Source organism: Sphaeramia orbicularis, chromosome 5 (assembly GCF_902148855.1).
Source record: "Sphaeramia orbicularis chromosome 5, fSphaOr1.1, whole genome shotgun sequence".
Classification (NCBI taxonomy): Eukaryota; Metazoa; Chordata; class Actinopteri; order Kurtiformes; family Apogonidae; genus Sphaeramia; species Sphaeramia orbicularis.
The window spans coordinates 10648234-10663442 of record NC_043961.1 but is presented as its reverse complement, the minus strand read 5'-3'; the positions used below and the strand labels follow the sequence as shown (position 1 = coordinate 10663442).

Below are 15209 nucleotides of genomic sequence, written 5' to 3'. Positions count from 1 at the left end.
GCGTCTAACAGACTTCGATTTCTAATAGGAAACGTTGTGGATCAGCATGGGCTTTGGCCTTGGTCACAACAGTGCTTCAGTCAAGGACACTATCATCTGGAGCGGTCTGTCTCCACCAGGCACCAAATGAACCATCACAGCAGGACGCTGGGATCACAGAGCAGTGGGAGTCTTCTTTCATCTCCAGGGGATTAGCAAAGAGGTCTGCATGTGCCTATGTGGTCTGTGCACACTCTAGAAGGAGCATGGACCTTTTACCCACAGGACACACACTTCCTGTTTCTGCTACATGCTGAGACATCCCCTAAGGACACACATATATATGGGAAACAGGCACAGGATGAAGGAGAAGACATTCTCCTTGGGTGGGCTTTCTTAAAATAAACATGAACCTCTGAGCTCCATCTCCTCTGGTTATAGGCTGGACTTACATTGGATTATCTGTCAAATATTCAGTGTGTAAAAGCACCTGTTATGTTTTTAAGGGGGAGCATTTGTACGAAACAGTGACCACACTAAAGGTAACATGGAAACTGCTGACATGTGATGGAGACGACAGTCGGTGGCAGTGCAGACATTAAACATGCATGGAAACAGTGAAGGCTTCAGTGGATCCACTGTGCTCTACTGAAGGAGGAGTGCCATGGGGGGAAAGGTGAGGTGCACTGCAAAGCCATCTGGGAAACAGGACCGCGTGACATCTGTGGCATATCAGATCATCAACACCTTGGACACCTTTGGAAGTGCACGCAGGTTCACACAAACACTGACACCAGAGAAAAAACATGTTGCATGAACACATTCAAAGGCCGACTCCCTTCTTTGTTCACACTTGATTCTCTTTAGACACAGAAGTCTGACGCGTACACATTCATCCTCCACTCCTTCAGTCATTTGTGCCACACAGATGGAAACTGTTCATACAGTATCAGCAGAGTGTGTGCGTCTCACCTTGTGAACGCTCGGCCGTTTATTGATGTCACTACTAAGAATAAGAATGAGTCCTGCTGCGCTCTGTGTCCTGGATACCAAGAACAAGCACTCAGCTGCAACTCTTCAAAGCGGCCTGTCTGCACACATTCACATACTTAGTCTCACCATGAAGGCGATTTACTGAGATTTATGTCCAATTACAACACTTGAAATCTGAATACATCATAGGATATATTATTGCCCATTTTATGCTGAATAAAAATTGGCCATGTTGCATTTTTCACTTCACAGTAGAATTGGGTGAAAAAAGGACCTGGAAACCAGATGAATTCATATCGATAGTGAAAAGCATAAGCCTTTTTGCTTCATATGGCTAGAGATGATGCAATAGAAATACAGTTGGAGTCTGAAACAACTGGGTCAAGGGTCAAAGGTCAAAGGGGAGGCCACGCCCCCTCTGGACATCCTCCACTCACTAACAGGTTAGCATGCATACATCCATATAAGTGGACTTAGACCCAGGGCCTCAGCCTGGATCAGGATCAGATCCTCAGCCTAGTTCCACCACCACTGCATATTTATCCCAAAATAGTCAAAGACACATAAACACAGTCTTTTTGATGCATTCAGGAGCCACTGGTGAACTCTGGAACCTGTAAATGTCAGTCTAGAGAGGCATGTAGACGCCACGTTCATGGTGAAACCTCAGCAGGGCGGTGTTCGCCTTTGTTCCATCTGTCATTCACCATCAGAATCTGAACATGTGCAGAAGCTGATCTTAATAGTCTACAGTATCAAACCATCCTCTGTCTTCAGACTTCACACTGACAGCACACCCACAGTAGATACTCTGATCAATATTCAGATTGATGAATACAGAGCAAAATGATGTAACCACATGCATTTTCTAAACCCCCATCCTGCTGTATAAGACTCCACCTGCTCCACCACAGCTCTGATGACCTCACAGTCAAGCAGCCCCCCCCCCCCCCCCCATTCTCTACAGACAACGTGCTTTTTAAAGCAGACCTGGCTTTGCCACTGTGAGATGCCCTGGCACAGACATCCACCTGCAGTATGCCCTCCATGCCGGCCCAGACCCGGGCCTGGACCTGGACACCAGGCTGTAGGCCACCAGACGCAGGCAGCTCATAAATGAGTAATGGCAGTCGCATTAACATTCAGTGGTAGGGCAGGCTAAGGGCAGGAAGGAGGGGCACCCGTGGAGTGTTGGCGCTCCTTCTGTCTTATAAAACAGCGGCTGATTAATGTTTGATTGTAGCTGGCCTCATTCTTCCAGTAGAAGTGTGCACAGCTACTCTGTGGAGTGATGGAGCTGTAAGAGCAGGCTGAAGAAAAAAGGTTTAGGCAGGTGCTGTTCACAAAAGGTTGAGCAAGTGATGGGATGTCTCACCTAAAATGAAAAATCTTAAGGGTGCAAAGCACTTCAATCAATTCAAAATGAACTGCTGGACATAAGATGAAAATACACAGAAAACTTATAAAAGTTCAGAAATTCAGGTGAAAACTGGTGAAAACTTGATGTCAGTTTTCTTGTCTGAGGATGTACTACATCTATTTCTGCACATAACGACCTTCACATACAGGAAGTCATATTACAAGTGGACTTTATAATAATGGCATATCAACCATTATTGAATCCCTGAACCACATTTTTTTCCCAGTCAGTAGTTGCTAAGTTATGGACCAGAGTGTGGACCAGTAGTGAACCAATCAAATTCCATCTAATTGCTAGACTGATGTTGCCATCACTAGGTAACCCTACCAACAAATGGAGCAGTGTCAGTCCAAACAATGACTGTAAAACTACCTGAAATGGAAAATAAAACAGGGTTTCTCCAATTATTGGCTGTTTACCGTTACAGCATCATCATTGCATTATTAGTCAGTGAAAATACACTAACTGTGACGAACTGACTCTCACGTCTAGAGAGATTGAAAAATCGGACCACAGTGCACATCTGAGGACCCCTGGGAATAGAACGTGATCTTTGATTGGTCTAATCACAGTGTCAGCAGCCGTAGTGCCATGCTAATGTGTGTCTGACTCACAGGGGGATGGCGGATGTGCTTTTTTCACTGATGAGGGAGAAAATTGTAAAAGAAAAGTGATTGTGACAGGTGCGTGACTAGGAAGCAGTGAAAATTAGAGTTTGTCATAGGTGAGAAAAATACGCCTCTTTATACTTCACACAGATACTCGTTTCATTTTTCTGTTCCACAGAGGGTACTTTACAAAGTGTTTCACATTTCTTCCTCTGTCTCCACAAAAGAAAGTGGTAATAGTTTGTATTGTAGTCCTGGAGCTATGTGAGTGTCTACACCCTGAAGATTAAAAAGACATATCATGTGTTGCAGACCTATTTATTTGAACAAAAGGGAGCTCATGCTCATTAACCAAACTCTGAGAGCCAACACTGATTCTGCTGAAAACAAACGGCCCTATAGCGTTTTTCTGTTGGTAAAGCTGCATTTGTTTGATTCAAAATTTAGTTTATGTAGAAAATAATTGTTCATTTATAACCAACATAACTGGCCTTTACATAAATGTATTATGAACAAATATTCCAGCTTTTAGGAGTATTTGCTTTGAAGTGAGCAATAATTACATACCAGCGTCATGTCGTTAATGGAAAAAGGTCCAGTGAGACTAGATGTGCTCTACATACTAAATTTGCCACTAAATGGGAGGAAAAATGTGCAGAGCAGAGAAGCAGTGAGTCAGAGAGAGTTGAAATGATATTAATGTGTCAAGTTAAGGTCGATTAAAGTAATTTGGTAACAGAGAAGGAAGTGCAGTTAGAATAAACGTCAAGGAAACAGGAACTTAGCAGGTTGTGTCAGCTCACATGTTGATGTGCACCGCATGAAGTCAGCTCCAGCCCAAGTCTTCTACAAGTGACAGATTAGTAGGCGCGCACACACACACACACACACACACAAGGCAGAATTACGTGCATCCTCGCAGTAGAGGAATAATCTGCTCATGTACGGAACGCTGAGAAGGAGTTTTGATTGACAGGCAAATCGTTCCTGCTAAAATACCCATTTGACAGAAAAGCGCCAAATGCAAGAGTTAAAAGCCAGCCACAGAAATCGCCTCAGTATACTTCACATGAAAGCAAACTTGAGTGTTTTGCGCCTTTGAGAAGCTGAGCGTCTGAGGTGAAACGTGTGAAAAAATACCAGGCTCTTTTTACCAGAATGAAAAAAACTTAATGCTCTTTGTGCAAACTCGGTGCCAATCATGAGCACACGCCTCTTTAAGGCCAGAGCTCATGCAAATGTCTGCTCCCACGTACATTGTAATTCCACCCAAGATCTGGAAGAATGACACTGTTCCAGCGCTGCGCAGTGGAGCGAGTGCAGCTCCAGCACAGAGGAAAAGGGGACAGTGTCAATGAACTGTTGGTGTTTTAATACAGTCTAATTTAATAGGGGGGGGGGGGTCCGGCCTTGTCTCACTGGAACTTGGTGCTACACCGGCCACATCGGAGGGAGAACAGGACAATGTGCATTCTAATCCTGAGCAGAGGAGACGGACGGATGGAGAAAGAGATGAGGGGAGAGCTGCTGAAAAGAACAGAGGGAGGTGATGTTGGAATGGACAGATACCAAAGCCTGCGTCTCCTGGGGTTCATAATATCACATAATGGTGGAATGAACCCCAGGAGGCACAGATTCATTAGACTCAGGCTGGGTTTTACAACCAAGAGGGAACTAATTGGTCAAGAATACAGAAAACACAGCATCCAGACAGAAATGAGTCCAAACTAGGGATGCAAATTATCGATTAACTCATTAATCATTAGTTGGTTGACCTTATTGATCGATTAACGATTAATTGATAATTTTTTCCTGAGAACCTGAATTTCTTTTTCAATACGGTCTACAAGAATAAAAGCTAAATATTGTTTATATACTTCATGAAAAAAAACATGTAATTTTCCTTAATGACTGATTTATTAAACCATTGGATACAGTACTGTCTCCTGTGGAATTCATCTGTTAATGTGGCGGTGTTTAATGGGGGTTGCACACGTGTGCGTTTTGCCGGTGGGTGGGTGGGGGAACACACGCGTGCATTTTGTCAGTGTGTGTGTGTGTGTGGGAGGGTTACTCGGCCGCACACATGCAGTTCAGCCGGGGGATGCGTGCATGTTGGTTGGTAACTGCGTACGTGCATGCGTCACTTTCCGTCCTACTTCAAATACTATGGGGGTACGGGGCAGTTCGTGTAATGCTGCACTTCATGTGGAATTTTTTTAGTTATTTTTATGCAGAATGTGAACTGACAGAACTGTGATTAGATTGTTCAAAACTACCTTTCACGGAAAAGTGCACTACTAATGTTTAAAATACATTTAATAATATTTTATTTTCTATTTGATTTATAGCAGCAGAATTATATTATTTCGGTTTTTCTATATTCTATTGTCTCCAAAAACTGGGGGGAAAACTGTCAAAAATTCATAATAAATGCATTAAAGACATTTTGAGGGGTTTTCTTTCTTCTCGTACCGAACTGAAAAAAAAACAAACCGTGGCTTTCAAAACCGAAAATGTACCAAACCAAAAATTTTGTATACCGTTACAGGCCTGATAATTTTGTCTTTCAACAGAAACAGACGCGACAAAAGAAGACGTGACCCCATGTGAAGCAGGAAAACCCTCCACACTACATCGCCGATGCCGTATGATCTGCCTTCCCTGGTTTGTATGTGCTGACCCTCTGCACAAAGACCAAGACCCCATTTGTTCCAGCAACTTCCCTGTCTGCTTTCATCTGCATCATAAAGGAGGCTTTTTCTCTCTAAAAAAATACCGATCAAGAATTATCTTTGCGAAATATGTAATCCACTGGGGCTAGGCGGACTTGTAGCCATTAGGCTGTCCTCTGCGCCTTTGGAGCCAAGCGTCCGTTTCCATTCAACTGGGGAAGATGGTCAAAGCCACCAGATCAAGCAGCTCCCAGCACTTCTCAGCTGAGAAATATTTCAACTGTCTCAATAGTTTGAGCAAAAAATTCTCAAGAGAAAAAGATCTTAGGTTTTCCTTGGTTTCCTACAGGTTTGACAGTATTTTGGAGGAAAAAACAGTGGAAGTGGTGAGTCTTAAATTGGGCTGAAAACAGCAGCTCTTGGGCAGAGACAGTCTGCCATTTGTATTTGTTTTGTTTTGTTTTTGCACATTCTCTAGCACAAACCATCTGCCATACAGGTCCTGTGTGACTTTACTTCAAGAGCTCTTAGTGGCTGTCTTCATCAGCTCAAGATCTGCTGCAGAAAAACAGCTTTAATTGGTACTGAGGGAGGAGAGAGGCAGAAGGGGCCTCACGCTTCAGCACATTTACAGAAAAATGCTGCTGATTGATCAAGAGTTGCATTCCACACACTTTCTCCTCGGCACAGGCTTTTAATGCTCACTATATCTCCACACAGGATGTCATTATTCCTTTTGTAAAGTAAAGCACAAAAAGGAACTTCTGAAACTGACTCCAAATGAACACATGTTCATATTAGCAGCTTTAAGGCAGGTTGTAAAAGTGGATCTGAATTCATCTGGACAAATGGGCCTGAGCTTGTGTCCAAAAAGCGTCTGCTGTAATGTTCCACGTTGTCCTGTCAGTATCTTAGAGTCCAACAGCTGAAGCACTAAGTACTGTACTAAGAGTCTGGCGATACGATACAAATCACAATACTAGGATCACGATACGATATATCACAATATATCATGATTCTGTTAAAAAGGCGATTTTTTTGTTTCTTTTTATAAATGATTATTTCCTTGAAGAATTGAATTACACCAGAAATATGCACAAATACTAAAAACATTTTTATTTGATCACAACAGGATCTAATGCTATATCACAGAATATTCCTGTGTTTAAACTTAACCCTTTCATGCATGAATTATGAGAACCTTAGTCAATATGTTATTCTCAAGTGTGTTTATTCCTCTTTAAGCATGAAAAAAACAATGCAATTGATTGATTGATTGATTGATTTTTTTTTTTTATGAACCTATTTTTCGTGGAGTTACAAAAATGTCCACTCAGCTGGATACAATGCATTTAAGTTTGGAAGCAAAGAAACATTTATTTAAAAATCATCAGCAGAAAGTGATACATTGTGTAAAAACTATGAAATAAAAACATTTTTAATGCTGCTAATTGCTAAATTGCTACTGTTTTCTCACATTTTATCATACTCATTTATTATTTATTACTGATTTCATGGAGATAATATCCTCTGAGACCCAGGAAATTAACAATTTTAGCTTTTTTACATAAAAAAATTGTCTTGATTGGAAACTGCATAATGCAACAGTTTTTTCAGATGCATTTTTTAAATTATTTTTATTTATTTATTGATTTTTTTTTTAATGGAATTTCCTTTGCAATGCACAGCATTTTTAAAGTAAAACTGTCAAACTTTTGTCCCCTACAGAGGACAAAATGCATTGCTGGGTCTCAGGAGCATGTGCAAAAAAATAAAATAAATAAATTTTGCTTCAGAAAACTGTTAATTACATCTAATAACAATTAGCAATTGATTTACACTAAAACATGTTAGTGCAGATCAGGTTTATCAAGAGCAGCAACATTACAGTAATGGTATGAATTGTAGCATTTGGGATGATGCATAATCGTCCACTGTGTTGGCTGATATGGAACTAAAACAACAAAACCCATGAATATACAAAAGAACAGCTTTGAATAGCTGTCCGCTGTAGTGACCACTATGCACGAAAGGGTTGAAGTGTGGCCTGTGTTCAGAGCCTGTCCACCCAGAGACAAGATACTGATGTAGAACCACATCAAGTTCTGACAGATTTACAGACTGGTACTGAGGTGGGTTTTGTACTGGTTTAACACCCAATAAAACCAACAGTCATTTATGTTTAAGATAGGTTTAGAATATTTTCTCCTTTTTTGTCTTGTTGTCACACTGTGTTTTCCCACGAGGAACTAAAGCTCTGAAATGCTCTTAAACGTCCCAATGTTCCTGAACAGGAAGTGCACATCAGCAGCATATGTTGTTGTGTCCCTGGGTTGTTTTAATTCCTTATTTCAGATTCAAACCAGCAAACAAATTCAACAAGGCAGCAATTAGGCAAAGCAAACGAGCAGTGCTCAAATGAGGACAGGTGGACCAACACTTCTGAACGCAGGTGGTAACATTTTCTAAAGTGAATTTCATGACATAGTTGTACGACACATTAGTTCTAAAGGGTCAACAGGAAGTGGTGATATAAGCTTATTATTATTATTATTATTATTATTATTATTATTATTATTATTGTTGTTGTTGTTGTTGTTACTATTATTGTTACTATTATTATAATTATTATTATTATTATTATTATTATTATTATTATTGTTGTTGCTGTTGTTCGTATTATTGTTACTATTATTATTATTATTATTATTATTATTATTATTATTATTATTATTATTATTATCATTACTGTTATTATTACTATTATTGTTACTATTATTATTGTTATTATTATTATTGTTGTTGTTATTATTTTTATCATTATTATTATTATTATCCTGCTTTTCTTCCTGTTTCAACCACAAACAGATTTTATGTTGATATTTAATATTTTACCATTTCTCATTTGTTTAAGCGCTGAGTTGGACTTTAAATAATATATTGATGGCATACATTATGTAGTGGATGAGGTATAGCAAACCATTCATTATAGAGAAATAAACCAAACGGGCTGATTCAGGAAGGACCTTAACCCTAGAAAAGATGTTTTATTTAGAGCAACGTTACCTGCCGTCATTGACTCATCACAATCATGTATTCAGGAACGCTGTGCAATCATCTCCTCTAAAGCATCGAATGTACCAGAATGATGCAAATGTCTGAACATTCAGAATAATAATACTTTTTACATAATCATGGTTAGTTCCATAGCATATCTGTGGAGGTGCATTTGTCCTATAAAGTCATTACCAATGAATATGTCACATGTTGTGGTTTTCTCACTTATTTTAGAAATAATAAAGTGAAGAACAGCATAAGAATACGTGTCCATACATGAGAAACAGACTAGATGATCATCATTCCCTCCACATCCTACATAGGGCTGGTGTTCTCTATTCCCATTTATGTCAAATGTGTGTGTAATGCTGATCCTAATGACTCTTTAATATCCCGTCTCCTCATCACTTACGACTATATTCCTCAGGTCAGACGTCAGTGAGGAACCGTCAGCTCCTTCCTCCTCCGTTCCGTCATAAAAACAGTGTTCTGCGTTCTACTTTATAAACGTCAGGGTTCTCCTCTGTCACTGGTGTTGTTCCAGAAGGGCTTTGAGACATTAACTTCTGTTGGTGCTCTAGTTTTGCAGACATTTCGCAGCCCATTAGCTGCTCTTTCAGCCCCGACTGTTACTCAAACCCAGTGAAAGAGAGGAAGAAGAGAGAGGGGGGAGAGACAGGGAGGGAGGGAGAGAGAGAGGAAGAGAGAGAGGGGGAGAGAAAGGGAGTAAGACATAGCGTAAGAGAGTGTAGAGTGCCGTTCAGCTGTGAGTTGATCTGTTTATGTGGATGTAAAAGATGATGGATCTCACACTGAAGCATTTAGAGCTAGAACCACCAAAGGACCGGACTCAAACAGAACCTTCTGGGTTTGACCATTAAAAACACCCACTTGTCTTCAACAGATGCTAAATGGTACTGAGTACTAGTTAGTATCAACAGCAGCTTGTATTTTAACCCTAACCCTACCTGTACCCCTACCCTACCCTACAGCTAACCCTACCCCTAACCTACCCGTACCCCTAACCTAACCCTACCCCTGCCCTACCTAGGGATGGGAATCGTTAAGAATTTAACAATTCCGATTCCATTATCGATTTTGCTTATCGATCCGATTCCTTATTGATTCTCATTGGGTGAGGAAATAAAAGAGTACAAACAGGTGCGTTTGTATTAACTGTATTTTATATTTCCATCTGCACAGAAAATATAACTTACACAGTATGTACAAATAATAATAACACATGACGCTGGGCCCGGTTCGGGGGTGGGGGGTGGGGCGTGCAGTGAGGTGAAACTAAAGATGCTTTTTCCTCTATTGCCGCATGTCCACTACGTTGAACCAGTTCGACTCGGCTTGACTCGTCTCCCATTGTTGTGCACCTCATTTCCTTTCCCCTACCTTCGGAAACTTGTTTTTAGGTACAACGTTTGTTGCCCGCACCAGAACCGGAACTGGGCCCGGCGTTCACTCTACCGCTACATTCACAAGCGTCGCTAAGAAGCGTATCAAATACGTGACATTCCTGTAAATGAATCACATGCTGTGGACAAATGTTTGAACATATTGGAGGGATTCCACCCTTTTGAAGAAATGGAAGCTTTCACAGTGTTCCAGTGGACCTGGTGTCGTCTTTTTAGACAGTTTCTGCCTCAACACCATGTTGGCTACAGTCTGACCAAAACAATGCAGCGTACGAAGGACATCATTGCGCATTCGCAACAAAGGCAGAATCAATAAGCACAATCGTTAAGCAGGCAGGCAAACAATTCCGAGGAATCGAGCTACTGGGATCCAGTTCTCAAAAAGAACCGGTTCTCGATTCCCATCCCTAACCCTACCCCTACCCTACCGTACATCTAGCCCTACCCCTGACCTAACCCTACCCCTAACCTAACCCTAACCCTACCCCTCCCCTAACCTTACCCTACTGTACATCTACCTCTACCCCTACCCTAACCCTAATCCTACCCCTACCCTACCGTACATCTACCCCTACCCCTAACCTACCCCTACCCTATCCTAACCCTAACCTAACCCTACCCCTACCCTACATCTACCCCTACCCCTAACCTACCCCTATCCTAACCCTACCCCTAACCCCAAACACCAGTACCCCATCGGTCCCAGGGTGGTTTTATTCATGTCCAGTTTACTGGTACTCGCTACAGTCTGGCATAGTCAGGGTTAAGGCTGTTTCTAGTGCAGCTGATGGCGTTGAACAATTTGCACAGCTGGCAGAAAAACCATAATCAATCCAGAGATTATAGATAAGGGCACTAAAACCAGCCAAGCACAGCATTTTCTCTTATCACAATTACACCTTGCCCTCCTGCCTCAGGTACAGCCAATTAAGCGAGCGGAGGATGCAGCAGCAGCCACTTCACATGGAGAAGGCCTATCAGACGCATCCAAACAGCGGCCATCAGCGCAGAGGGGGCAGACAAGAGCTGGTTAAGCACTGGAGATACTGGGAGGAAGCACACGGATGGAGCACCGCACACTGAAGGGCCACACTTGACCATGAAGAGGAGAGCATCCAAATGACAAAGGTGAGCAGTGGAGCCACGGAACAGACCTGGACCTGACACAGACCTGGACCTGACACGGACCTGGACCTACACAGACATGGACCTGGACCTGAGATAGACCTGGACCTGAGACAGACCTGGACCTACACGAACCTGGACCTGGACCTGACACAGACCTGGACCTGACACAGACCTGGACCTACACGAACCTGGACCTGGACCTGACACAGACCTGGACCTGACACAGATCTGGATCTTACACGAACCTGGACCTGACACGGACCTGGACCTGACATGGACCTGGATCTGACCTGGACCTGGACCTGGACCTGGACCTGGACCTACACGGACCTGGACCTGACACAGACCTGGACCTGACACGGATCTGGACCTACACGGACCTGGACCTGGACCTGACACAGACCTGGACCTGACACGGATCTGGATCTTACACGGACCTGGACCTGACACGGACCTGGACCTGACATGGACCTGGATCTGACACGGATCTGTACCTGACACGGACCTGGACCTGACACGGACCTGGACCTGACACAGACCTGGACCTGACTCGGACCTGGACCTGGACCTGACACAGACCTGGACCTGACACAGACCTGGACCTGACATGGACCTGGACCTGACACAGACCTGGACCTGACATGGACCTTCTCAGCTGCTTTGACATGGATGCATTTACACCGTGTTCTGAATTATGTCCATATTATGTGAGCCCTCATCAGTCTAGAACAGTAACGTCGGTGTCGGAGCACAGAGAACTCATGTGTGTTCTAATGTGACAGTGAGAGGCCGAGCTGAGGTCCACACTCAGAGTCCAACCATAATCTGGGTCTGTGGTCATCGTCTGAGTCTGTGCTCTTTGTTCAAGTCTAAATGCATTGAACACAGTGTCACAGCCTTGATGAATATCAGTAAAATATAGATGGGAGCTGCTCCTCTGTGCGGTGCGCCCCCGTCACCACATGGACGTTAACTATTCACACCAAAATAAACCTCAAGTGCTTGATCTGAACCATAACTTTACACTTGTCTTCCGTTTCAGCGCTTTGAGGTTTCAGAGCCCAGACACACAGCAGGCGGTGTTATGTCTACACAGTGTGGTGCCACCACACCAATTTAACTCCACATTTTCATCCCACAGCATCATCCTCCATGGGGTGAAGAGCCTGCTAGTTCAGCGAGTTCACTTCCTGTCTCAGCACCAGACCACAACTGTGACACCGGCATGTACAGCAGGAACATGTGTGAAGCAGTGGGACACTAAAAGGGCATGTCACACATGTACATGCTAAGTTTCCATGTGTTTACACGACTTTGCATTTGACATTTACATCCATGAATGTGTGAATATAAACTATTCACTATTAGTAGAACATTAACCCTAACAGTAAGACTAACACTAACCCTACACTAACACTAACACTAACGCTACACTAACATTAACATTAACACTAACTCTACACGAACACTAACACTACACTAACCCCACACGAACACTAAGACTAACCCTACACGAACACTAACACTACACTAACCCTACACAAGCACTAACACCACACTAACACTAACACTAACCCTACACTAACACTAACACCACACTAACACTAACCCTACACTAACACTAACCCTACACTAACACTAACACCACACTAACACTAACCCTACACTAACACTAACCCTACACAAACACTAACACCACACTAACACTAACCCTACACAAACACTAACACTACACTAACACTAATACTAACCCTACACAAACACTAACACTACACTAACACTAACCCTACACAAACACTAACACTACAATAACACTAACCCTACACAAACCCTAACACTAACCCTACACTAACACTAACCCTACACTAACACGAACCCTACACAAACACTAACCCTACACTAACACTAACCCTACACAAACACTAACACTACACTAACCCTACACTAACACCACACTAAGCCCACATGAACATTAAGACTAACACTAACCCTACACTAACCCTACACTAACACAAACACTAACACTAACCCTAACCCTACACTAACCCTGACCCTAACCCACCAGAGGTGGACATGCTAAGGTTAAGGGTTTCCTCCTTTTACTATCCCATTCATTCAGTTTCTGTATTTACCCTGCCCACACATCCCCTGTCCTTAGTGAACTGCATTAGCACTGAGGACATGCACAGCTGTCAGCTGCCACTGAGGACACTCAGGGACCAACTCCAGATCTTCATCAGTGCCTTGGTCAAGGGTTAGGGTTCAGGTTAGACAGGAGAATTAACCTACAGATGCCTATTTTAGAGCAGAGGCCTGAGGGGAAACTCATGCAGCACAGAGAGAACAGCCAAAGTCAGCACAGAAAGGTTTGTGCTCCAACTGGGAATCAAACCGTGTAGTTTGGAGCTGTGGAAGAGCAGAACCTGCTCCATCCATCTGATGTGTGTGTGGAAGAGCAGAACCTGCTCCATCCATCTGATGTATGTGCGGAAGAGCAGAACCTGCTCCATCCATCTGATGTATGTGTGGAAGAGCAGAACCTGCTCCATCCATCTGATGTATGTGCGGAAGAGCAGAACCTGCTCCATCCATCTGATGTATGTGTGGAAGAGCAGAACCTGCTCCATCCATCTGATGCATCTCATTCACACTGATCTGTTTCAAACTGTCGCAGTTTGTGGAAACCTTTGTCTAACATTTTCTACTGAAGGTTTTCCTGAATGTTGGCATTTAACATAACATTTATTTGTTCCTTTTATTCAGCTGAAATTTCCTCATCAGCCCCCACCCACCCACCCCAACACAAACTTGCATTTAGTGATTATTTATTGACTGAATTTGTCCCCATCACACTTTTTGACTTCTATTCTATGGTTATTATAAAAACAGCTGGAAGGAAACATATGTGAGGACTATTTCCTGGAGACCTACTCTGACCATACCAGTCCAAACCCAAACCTTAAAACAACTTAATCCTCCAACCCTTGAATGATTAAATAGTGGAAAGCTACACTTCGTTACGATAAGGGAGTAACACCCTCACAAATAACTGTAGGAAGACATCAGCATCCCTGTAACATAATACATACACAAACCACATACGTCTGCAACAAATACCAATGTAAAAACAAATAACTAATATTCTCTCCTTTCCTGAACTTTAGCTGTGGCGTGAATTTCCATTCAAACTCTGAAACCAACCTTTGAAGGTCCATCTATAGGTGAGGATGGACTTCAATGTCCTCACTTTCTAGGTCAGAGCTTCACTTGAATGCTTAACAAATTCTCACCACGATAAAAAAAAAAACTTCCTCACAACAAGTACACACGCATGCAAATTAAACACAAGATATAGACAAAGTCAGCAAAACACAGATGGACTTCCTCTTTCAACCTGTTTGATGATGTGATTAAAGTGCTTCACCAAGCACAGGAAGCCATTAATAAGAGCACAACAGAAGGGAGCTGAAAGTCCAACTAAAATGAAGAGAGACAGGCTCAGTGGGGGAATCAGTCGAGTCTGTATTTAGACGACACAGACAACGGCTGCACTAAGGCTGGAAGGAGGACAAGAAGAAGCTCCTCACTGAAAACTATTGGAGTCAAAAGGGGGTAAATTGACTAAGTAGGTCGAGGCTAAATGTGTGCAGGGAAAATTTGCTGAATTCAGATTCTGATTGGCTACATGGGTCCGTGGACGCTGCTTTCATAATTGCCTTCGCTTGATGTTTTTTTCTCTTTGTTTCAACATTTGCTGTGATATGCAATGTGACGGCGAGGAAAATAGCTTCCTGGTGATACAAATAATGCTTGTGGCTCGGCGCTCCCCCACCGAGTCTAACATGTGAGAATGGTTCCGCCCACGTCAACGCAAACAGCCAATCCGCTGCAGCTGGTAAAGTCCACGCACATATTGAACTGAATG

General features: G+C 42.7%; 1 protein-coding gene across 2 annotated transcripts in view; it reads right to left on the bottom strand.

Moving 5' to 3' along the window:
- Window positions 1-15209, bottom strand: part of LOC115420004 (cadherin-4-like) — a 346596-nt gene that overhangs the window by 214845 nt on the left and 116542 nt on the right. The gene's annotated exons all lie outside the window — the stretch shown is intronic.